We start from the raw sequence: 11,367 nt of genomic DNA, 5'->3' as shown, positions 1-11,367 counted from the left end.
GATCTCGGCTCACCGCAACCTCCGCCTCCTGGGTTCAGGCAATTCTCCTGCCTCAGCCTCCTGAGTAGCTGGGATTACAGGCACGCACCACCATGCCCAGCTAATTTTTTGTATTTTTGGTAGAGACGGGGTTTCATCATGTTGACCAGGATGGTCTCGATCTCTTCGCCTCGTGATCCACCCGCCTCGGCCTCCCAAAGTGCTGGGATTACAGGCTTGAGCCACCGCGCCCTGCCGAATCAGATTGTTTCTACCCTCACCTTTCCCCCAGACACATCCCAACCTTCTCATCTACTCTTCCATTTTTTTTTTTTTTTTTTACCTTTCCAAAAATCTCACAATACTCACTCGCCTCTCAGGAGGAACTTTCCCAGTCCCATCTCAATGGTGCTGCCTAAAGTTTAAAGGCATTGTGTTCCCAAAGCTCTGCCAGTAGATAGCTCCATTAGAAAGGCAGAGGCACAGAGGAAGGAAAGGTAAGCCAAAGAGCACAATCTCCCCTTCTGCTCTTACAAACTGAACATACCACACTAAAAGTAATGACAAGCTACTCCAATAAACTCACACATGAAGAGGGAGGGAATAATACTCCAAAGGTTGTGGGTATGCATTGTTGCTTTGGTAGAAGGGGGCCAAATAAGGTTTCCAAAAACACATGAATGGGGAGAAAAGTGATGGTCATTCAATGTTTGTCTTCTCTCATTTCACTGAATTAATTCTAACATCGAACTTATAAATAGTAAGTACAACTGTAAAACACTGCTACATTCTTGCATTCTAGACTCTTCTTCCTCCGGGTATGGCTTCCTGGATTTTTCACCATAGATCACTGGGAATGACCCTGAGAGAATGAAAGACTGATTGGCTTCCATCACTGAGGGCTATTTCTTTAAATCCTAACTTACACATAAATTTGTATATATAAGATAAACCAAGTCACCACTCAAGTCAATATTTTAAAATAAGACTCAGAGCTGATGAGGGTATGGAGAAACAGGCGGTTTCCTACACTGAGTCCACACATATAAACCAGCACATACTTTCTTCAAAGCAACGTATAAGTTTCCTTTAGTAAAGAGAGTTTTTTGAAAAACAATATTAACTTTTAGGACTACTAATTCCTTTTCTTTTCTTTTTTTTTTTTGGACAGAGTCTCGCTCTGTCACCCAGGCTGGAGTGTAGTGGTGCAATCTCAGCTCACTGCAACTTCTGCCTCCTGGGTTTGAGTGATTCTCTTGCCTCAGCCTCCCAAGTAGGTGGGACTATAGGCGTGCACCACCACACATGGCTGATTTTTGCATTTTTAATAGAAGATTAAAGATTAAAGATTCATCATGTTGGCCAGGCTGAACTTGAACTCCTGACTGCAAGTGATCCACCTGTCTCAGCCTCCCAAAGTGATGGTATTACAGGCGTGAGCCACCACGCCCAGCCTGAGCTTACTAATTTCACATCTAAGAAATACTAAAAAACAGTCAGTGATCATAACAAAAATGGAAACCCAAAGATGTTGATTATAATTTATTTATAGTGCAAGCAATATTATCAACAAAGTTAACTGCCTAGCAATACATCACTGCATATACATAAAATGGACTATTATATAAATAGTAGTTTTTTTAAAAGCATATAATCATATTAAAAATAAGATATACAGTGGAAAGAAGACATCACATAAAGTTGTACCTATGGCATTATCCAATTGTTGAAAGAACTGTTTAAGTTCTGTTCTGTGATCCCATATTTCACATCCTGTGTTGTCATGAATATGATCTGACTGATTATTTTCATAATCATACCTGCTTTAGTAAGAAATTACAGGTGGAGACTGTAAACACAAAGGTAGAATAGAAATTACCCAATTTGAAAAACAAAGGTAAAATAAACTGAAAAATAGAAATCAAAGACTTACGGGACTACAACAAAGTATCTAATAATCATGTAACTGCAGTCCTAGATAAAAGGAGAAAGAAGGTAGAGTTGAAAAAGTACATTAATAATGACTGACACTTCACAAATTTGATAAAAGACACAGATCAATAGATTAAAGAAGTGAGCAAACCCCAAACAAGATAAATCCAAAGAAATATCCACCATGACACATAATAGTCACTTCTAAAAATTAAGGACCATGCAGAAGCCTTAAAAACAGAGAAGGCAGCACTTTGGGAGGCCGAGGTGGGCAGATCACGAGGTCAAGAGATTGAGATCATCCTGGCCAACACGGTGAAACCCCGTCTCTACTAAAAAAATACAAAAATTAGTAGGGCATGGTGGCATGCACCTGTAATCCCAGCTACTCGGGAGGCTGAGGCAGGAGAATTGCTTGAACCTGGTAGGCGGAGGTTGTAGTGAGCTAAGATCACGCCACTGCACTCCAGCCCAGCGCCTGGGGACAAAGCAAGACTCTGTCTCCAAAGAAAAAAAAAAACAGAGTAGGAAAAATAACACATTACCTATACTGCAAAAACAATTCAAATGACAGAGTACTATTTATTGGAAACCATAGAGTTCAAAAGGAAGTAAAACAAACTTTTCAAATGCTGAAAAAAAATCAACTCAGAATCTTAGATACAGTGAAATATACTGGTCAATGAAAGAAAAATGAAATCCTCAGATTAAGGCAACTAAAAGATTGTGTTGCCAACACATCTATCTTTAAAAGAATAGCTAAAGGAAGTTCAATAGACAGAAAGGAAACATTAAAAGAAGGAAGTGTGGAGAGAAAAGAGGAAAAAATACAGCAAGTAAAAGTATGGGTAAATACAATATAACTTTTTTCTCTTGTTGAGTATTCTAAATTATGTTTGTTGGTTGAAGCAAAAATTATAAAACTGTCTGAGATGGGTTTAATGTATGTGGAGAAAACAGTAACGGTAACTACAGGAGAGGATAAAGGGAAGTAAAGTTTATACACTGAAGGCAAACTGATAAAATAATATTAGTAGATAGTAATAAGCTATTCATAAATAATGTGTTACCTAGAAAAACTCCTAATATTCAAATAATAGAGTATTACTCACTGGAATAATTTATATATACATAAAGAGTTCCACTGAGATGCACTGAATAAATCAAACTGAATTCTTAAAAATGTTCAAATAGCCTGCAGGAAGGCAGGTAAAACATAAAAAAGAGAAACAAACAAAAAACATAAATAAAAGGCACACATAAGCCCCTAACATATCAGTAATTACATTAAATATAAATACTCTAAGTACCGTAATTTATTTTTTAAATTATCTTAATTCTATATTTTAAGTTCCAGGATACACATGCAGGTTTGTTACATAGGTAAACGTGTGCCATGGTGGTTTGCTGCACCTACCAATCCATCACCTAGGTATTAAGCCCAGCATACATTCAGTATTTTCCCTGATGCTCTTGCACTGCCAGGACCCGCACCCAACAGGCCCTGGTGTGTGTTGTTCCCCCTCCCCTGCACCCCACATCCATGTGTTCTCATTGTTCAGCTCCCACTTATGAGTGAGAATATGCAGTGTTTGGTTTTCTGTTCCTGCATTAGTTTGCTGAGAATAATGTCCAGCTCCATCCATGTCCCTGCAGAGGACATGATCTCATTCCTTTTTATGGCTGTGTAGTATTCCACGGTGTATATGTACCACATTTTCTTTACCCAGGCTATCACTGATGAGCATTTGGGTTGATTCCATGTCTTTGCTATTGTATATATCGCTGCAATGAACATAGACATGCATGTATCTTTATAATAGAATGATTTATATTCCTTTGGATATACACCCAGTAATGGGATTACTGGGTCAAATTATATTTCTGGTTCTAGGTCTTTGAGGAATTGCCACACTGCCTTCCACATGGTTGAACTAATTTACATTCTCACCAACAGTACACAAGCATTCCTGTTTCTCCACAGCCCTGCCAGCATCTGTTGTTTCTTGACTTTTTAATAATCGCCATTCTGACTGGCATGAGTTGGTATCTCATTGTGGTTTTGATTTGTATTTCTCTAATAATCTGTGATGTTGAACTTTTTTTCATATATTTGTTGGCCATATAAATATTTCCTTTTGAGAAATGTTGGCTCATGTTTTTTGCCCATTTTTTAATGGGATTGTTTGTGTTTTACTTGTAAATTTGTTTAAGTTCATTATAGATTCTTGATATTAGACCTTTGTCTAATAGATTGCCAATTTTTTCTCTCATTCTATAGGCTGTGTGTTCATTGTGATGATAGTTTCTTTTGCTGTGTAGAAGCTCTTTGGTTAGATCCCATTTGTTAATTTTTGTCTTTGTTGCAATTGCTTTTGATGTTTTCGACATGAAATCTTTGCCCATGCCTACCATCCTGAATGACAGTGCCTACGCTTTCTTCTAGGTTTTTATAGTTTCGAGTTTTACATGTAAGTCTTTAATCCATCTTAATATTTGTATATGGTTGTAAGTAAAGGGTCCAGTTTCAGTGTTCTGCATATGTCTAGCCAGTTCTCCTAGCACCATTTATTAAATAGGAAATCTTTTCCCCATTGCTTGTTTATGTCAGCTTTATAGATAATCAGATAGCTGTAGATGTGTGGTCTTATTTCCGAGTTCTTTATTCTGTTCCATTGGTCTACATGTCTGTTTTTGTACAAGTACCATGCTATTTTGGTTACTGTATCACTGTAGTATAGTTTGAAGTTGGGTAAAGTGATGCCTCCAGGTTTATTCCTTTTGCTTAGAATTGCCTTGGTTATAAGGGCCCTTTTTTGGTTCAATATGAATTTTAAAGTAGTTTTTTCTAATTCTGTGAAGAATGTCAATGGTAATTTAATGGGAATAGCATTGAATCTATAAAATTACTTTGGGCAGTACGGCCATTTTCACAATATTGATTCTTCCTATCTATGAGCATAGAATGCTTTTCCATTTGTTTGTATTCTCTCTGATTTCCTTGGGCAGTGATTTGTAGATCTCCTTGAAGAGGTCCCTCACTTCCCTTGTTAGCTGTATTCCTAGGTATTTTATTCCCATTGTAGCAATTGTGAATGGGAGTTCATTCATGATTTGGCTCTCTGCTTGTCTGTTATTGGTGTACAGGAAAGTTTGTGACTTTTGCACATTGATTTTACGTCCTGAAATTTTGCTGAAGTTTCTTATCAGCTTAGGAAGCTTTCAGGCTGAGACAATGGGGTTTTCTACATATAGGATCATGTCATATGCAAACAGACAATTTAACGTCCTCTCTTCCTATTTGAATAACCTTTATTTCTTTCTCTTGCCTGATTTCCCTGGCCAGAACTTCCAACACTATGTGGAGTAGGAGTGGTGAGAGAGGGCATCCTTGTCTTGTGCTGGTTTTCATGCGGAATGCTTCCAGCTTTTGCCCATTCAATATGATATTGGCTATGGATTTGTCATAAATGGCTCTTACTATTTTGAGGTATGTTCCATCAATACCTAGCTTATTAAGCGTTTTTAACATGAAGGGATGTTGAATTTTATCAAAGACTTTTTCTGCGTTTGCCAAGATAACCAAGTGGTTTTTGTCTTTAGCTCTGTTTATGTGGCAAACTACATTTATTGATTTGCATATGTTGAACCAGCCTTGCATCCCAGGGATGAAGCTGACTTGATCATGGTGGTTAAGCTTTGTGATTTGCTGCTGGATTTGGTTTGTCAGCATTTTATTGTTGGTTTTTGCATCGAAGTTCATCAAAGTTTCCTTTTTTTGTTGTATCTCTGCCAGGTTTTGGTATCAGGATGATGCTGGCATCAAAAAATGAGTTAAAGAGGAGTCCCACCTTTTCAGTTGTTTGGAATAGTTTCAGAAGAAATTATTATTACTACCTCAATTTCAGAACTTGCCATTGGTCTATTCAGGGATTCAACTTTTACCTGGTTCAGTCCTAAGATGGTGTATGTGTCCAAGAATATATCCATTTCCTCTAGATTTTCTAGTTTTAAATAAAATAATTTAATACAGGTTGGCAGAGAAGACTAGAAAAACAGCTCCCAATAGTCTTTAAAACACATGATGCTGGAATAACTGACATCCACATATGAAAAAATAAATGTAGATACAACCTTACATCCTTCACAAAAAGTACTCAAAATGGATCACAGGCCTAAATGTAAAATACAAACCTAGCAGATAACATAGGAAAAAACCTACATGACTTTGGTACGGTGATGACTTTTTAGATGTAACACCAAAGGAATGATCTATGAAAGACAGAATTGATAGACTGGACTTCATTAAAATTAAAACTTTTGCTCTGCAAAAGGAAATTTCAAGATAATGAGAAGCCAAACCACAGAATGGGAGAAAATAATTGAAGGAGACAAATCAGATAAAGGACTGTTATATAAAAATATCAATGAATGCTTAAAATTCAACAAAAAGAAAACAATCCAATTGAAAAACAGGCCAAAGACCTTGCTAGAGTTTGTTTGATCCCTCCAAATCTCATGTGGAAACCTGATCTCCAACAGTGGAGTTGGGGTGTTGGGAAGTGTTTGGGTCATGGAGCAAATCCCCCATGAATGGCTTGGTACTGCCCTCCTGGTAATGAGTTATTACTCTTTTAGTTCCCATAAGAACTGTGAGAGCTTGTTGTTAAAAAGAGCCTGGCACCTCTTTCTCTTTCTCTCTTGCTTCCTCTCTTATCGTGATCTCTACACATGCTCCTCCTCCTTTACCTTCTGCTGAGTCCTCTGCAGACTGAGTCCTCATCAGAAGCAGATGATGGTGCCATACTTCTACAGCCTATAGAACTGTAAGCCAACTAAAACTCATTGTTTTATAAATTACCTAGCCTCGGGTATTCCTTTATAGCAACACTAAATGGACTAAGACAGACATTAACAGATACATCACCAAAGAAGACATACAGATAAGCATATGAAAATATGTTCCACATCATATGTCAACAGGGAAATGCAAAGTAAAATAACAATGAGATACCACTACACATTTATTGAAATGGCCACAATCCAGAATAATGGCAACACCAAATGCTGGCAAAAATGTACAGAAATAGGAATTCTCATTTATTGCTGGTGAGAATACAAAGTCATACAGTCACTTAGAATGACAATCTAGGATTTTCTTACAAAACTAAACATACTCTTACCACTTAATCCAGCAATTGCCCTCCTTGGTATTTACCCAAAAGATGTGAAAACATCTGACCACGCAATACCTAAACACGGATGTTTATAGAAGCTTTATTCATAACTGCTAAAAACTGGAAGCAACCAAAATGTCATTCAGTAGGTAAATGGATACTCTGTGGTACCTGGATAATGGATTATTATTCAACACTAAAAAGAAATGAAATATCAAGCCATAAAAAGACATGGAGGAATTTTAAATGCATATTACTATGTGAAAGAAGTCAATCTGAAAAGGCTACATTCTCTATGCTCCCAACTATGGGACCACAGCCCCAGAGCTGACTTTCTGGAAAGGATAAAATTATACATACAGTAAAAGGCCGGGCGCGGTGGCTCAAGCCTGTAATCCCAGCACTTTGGGAGGCCGAGGCGGGTGGATCACGAGGTCAAGAGATCAAGACCATCCTGGTCAACATGGTGAAACCCCGTCTCTACCAAAAATACAAAAAATTAGCTGGGCATGGTGGTGCGTGCCTGTAATCCCAGCTACTCAGGAGGCTGAGGCAGGAGAATTGCCTGAACCCAGGAGGCGGAGGTTGCGGTGAGCCGAGATCGTGCCATTGCACTCCAGCCTGGGTAACAAGAGCGAAACTCCGTCTCAAAAAAAAAAAAAAAGACCAATGGTTGTCAGGAGTTGGGTGGAGCGAGAGATGACTGGGGGGGCAGAGAAGACTCAGGGCCAGTAAAACTATTCTGAATATTATAATGGTAGATGCAGGTTATTATACATTTACCCTAACCTACAGAATGTACAACACCAAGAGCAAACCCTAATGTGAACGATGAATTCTGGGTGACAGTGATGTGTCAGTGTAGGTTCGTCAATTATAACAACATACCAGTCTGGTCAGGGATGTTAATAATGGGGGAGATTATGCATGTGGGGCAACAGAGGATATGTGGGAAAACTCTCATACTTTTGTTCAATTTCTCTGTAAACCTAAAACTGCTCTAAAAATACAGTCTATTAAAAACAGTAACAAAAAAGTATGACCAAACTATAAGCTGTCTACAAGAAACTTATATCAAACCATACACACAATCTGAAAATAAAACAATAGGACAAAATATAGCATATAAACTTTAATCTAAATAAATCAGTTGTGGTCTGATATAATATCAAATAAGGCCTTCAGAGCAAAGAAAATTACCAGGGATAGGGAAGGACAGAATCTGATGATAAACATGACAATCTGCCAAGAAAACACAGCCATCTTAATCGTGTGTCATCATACTTCAAAACACTTAGATGACCAAACATTACAAAATTGAAAGGAGAAACAGGGGCATCCAGAATTACAGCTGGAGATCTTTATACTTTGTCTCTCCATAATTGGAAAGAGGAAGAGACAAAAAATCAGCAAGGATACAGGCAAACTTAACAATATCAACCAACAAGATGTAACTGTAACTTACACAACCCTCCGCTGAACAAAAGCAGAATATACTCTTTTTACGTGGTCATGGAGTACATACCAAAATACAGCATAATCTGGACCATAAAGCTAAAAAATGTAGAATAATTGAACTAACACAAAGTATCATTTGGAATCAAATCAAAATAAATAATGGATGAATAATAGGAAAATATCCCAAGGCTAAAACATTGAAAAATACATGTTCTAAGTAACCTGTAGGTCAAAAAGAAGGAGTCAAGAGAATTTTTAAAAAATATTTTGAATATGAAAATACAACATTAAAATTTGTGAGACAGAAAGCAAGCAATGCTGAGGGAAATTTATAATAATAAATATATATAAGATAAAAAAGGAAAAGCCTCAAATAAATAACAAAAAAAAAAAAAAAAAAAAAAAAAAAAAAAAAAATTCCCAGAGAGCAAGAAGAACAAAGGAAAATAATAGAGGTAAGAGCAGAAATCAATGACATTGAAAGCAAGCAATAGAGTAAATCAATGAGACAAAGACCTGGTTCTTTAAAATGATCAATAACATTGAAAAACCTTTAGCAAGACTAACGAAGAAAAAAGAAGTTTCAAATTACTAATATCAGGACTAAAATAGGGGCTATGAATACAGGCCCTTCAGATATCAAAGGATAATAAGAGAGTACTATGAAGAATTTTACACTCATAAATTATACAATTTAGATGAAATGGGTAAATGCCTCAAAAAAAGACAAATAATGACAATTCATACAGTTTAAAATAAATAATTTTAAAAGTTCTATAACATTAAAGATGCAGAAACTGTAATTTTAAAACTCTTAAAGTCTCTAAGCCCAGATGATTTCACTGTAACAAATGTTTATATTAAATGTTTAAAGAATAATTTTAGCACCAATTCTACACCATTGCTTCCACAATATGAAAGAAGAAACACTTCTCAATTCATGTATTAAGCTAGTATTACCCTGCCTACAGAAACAGACAAGGGATAATAAAGAAAATATAGATGAATATCTCTTATAGACACAAAAATTCCATCACAAGTGTTAGCACACTGAATTCAGCAATATATAAAAAGAACTATGTTTCATGACAAACCAGGGCTTATTCCAGAGATTTAAGGCTGGTTTAATATTTGAAAATCAATCAATACAAAAGGCAAAAGAAGAAAAACTACATAAAATATTCATATCAAATAATGTGATTCATATCAAGAGCTTTAGGGAAAAAAACATTTGATGAAATTGAAGACCTATTCATTATAAAACTCTCAAAAAAATGTATAAGGGCAAACTTCCTCAACTTGATGAACAGCATTTACAAAACAGTTAAAGTTATATTTAGTGGTAAAATAATCAATAATTTCTTTTTAAAATAGGCAACAAGGCAAAGATGCCTGCTCTCACTACTCTTATTCTACTTTCTTGAACTTACTGCACTGGCTAAATCTTCTAGCAGTGTGTTATGTTATACCACTAGTGTATATCATGTTCTACTGCTAGTATATGTTATGTTATACTGCTAGAAGTTTTAACCAGTGCAATAAATTCAAGAAAAGGCAATGAAAGGCATAAAGATGGAAAAGAGAGAACTAAAACTGGCTGTTTGCAGAAGACATCATTGTCTGCACAGAAAATCCCAAAGAATTCAGAAAAACAAAACAAAAACAGAATAAGTGAGCTCAGCAAAGCTGCAGGATACAAAATTAACATACCAAAAATCAACTCAATCTCTAAACACCAGCAATGAACATATGGACATCAAAATTAAATATACATTAAAATTTACAATGTTTAACAAGAAGGAGGAAGAAGGAAAGAAGGAAGGGAGAAAATGGGAACAGGAAGAAGGAAGAAAAATGAAGAAAGACCAATGTATTAGTCCCTTTTGCATTGGTAAAAAGGAATACCTGAGACTGGGTAATTTATAAAGGAAATAGATTTATTTGGCTGTTGGTGCCAGCATCTGCTTCTGGTGAAGACTCAGGAAGCTTAAAATCATTGTGGAACGAAAACGCAGAGCAGGCATGTCACATGGAAAGAGAAGGAGCAGGTGAGGGGGAAGAGATGCCAGCCTCTTTTAGAAGTTGGGTCTTGATAGGTTATCCAGGCTGGTCTCAAACTCCTGGCCTCAAGTGATCCTCCTGCCTCAGCCTTCCAGAATTCTGGGATTACAAGTTTCAGCCACCATGCCCAGCCTCAGTAGGTTTTACTACTGCATTGAATAAATATCTACTCATTTAGTATTTCATTGGATAAATGTCCTTTGATCTTTCTTAAATTAGGTTGTATTTTTGTTGAGTTGTAAGAGTTTCTTTAACATATGCTGGATACTAGACTCTTAAGAGATACATGATTTTATAAACTATCTCACATTCTGTTAGCTGTCTCTTCATTTTCTGTGGCGTATCCTATAGATGTGTCTATTGGGTCTATCTAATTTAAGCCTAATTGTTGCTAACTCTATTGCTAAGTCTAATGTCAGTCAGATTTTAATTATTGCTTTATGTAGGTGTTTTAAAGTTATATACAAGAAACAAGGGTATCAAAAAAAGGTGTCCATGAGCTAGGAGATGAAAGACATTCATGTCTTCCATTTCTTTTTTAACCATCTAGTGTTTCTATCATTACTGAAAGAGGGATACTAAAGTCTTCAACTATTTTCGTTGAATTGTCTATTACTTTCTTTTAATTCTGTCCCTTTTTGCTTCATGTATTTGAGGGCCTCATTGATAGGTCCATGTGTATTTATAATTGTGATATATTCCTGACATTGATTTTTTATTATAACAATTTTTTTTTTTTTAGTCTGTAGTAATACTTTTT

The 11,367-nt window shown here is 36.2% G+C and overlaps 1 protein-coding gene across 1 annotated transcript in view; it reads right to left on the bottom strand.

Moving 5' to 3' along the window:
• The window catches only part of CHRNA7 (cholinergic receptor nicotinic alpha 7 subunit), a 125,870-nt gene that overhangs the window by 82,685 nt on the left and 31,818 nt on the right, over window positions 1-11,367 (bottom strand). The window lies entirely within an intron of this gene.

Source organism: Cebus imitator, unplaced genomic scaffold (genome assembly GCF_001604975.1).
Source record: "Cebus imitator isolate Cc_AM_T3 unplaced genomic scaffold, Cebus_imitator-1.0 Scaffold544, whole genome shotgun sequence".
NCBI lineage: Eukaryota > Metazoa > Chordata > Mammalia > Primates > Cebidae > Cebus > Cebus imitator.
The sequence above is the reverse complement of the archived record's forward strand: the minus strand, read 5'-3'. Positions and strand labels throughout refer to the sequence as shown.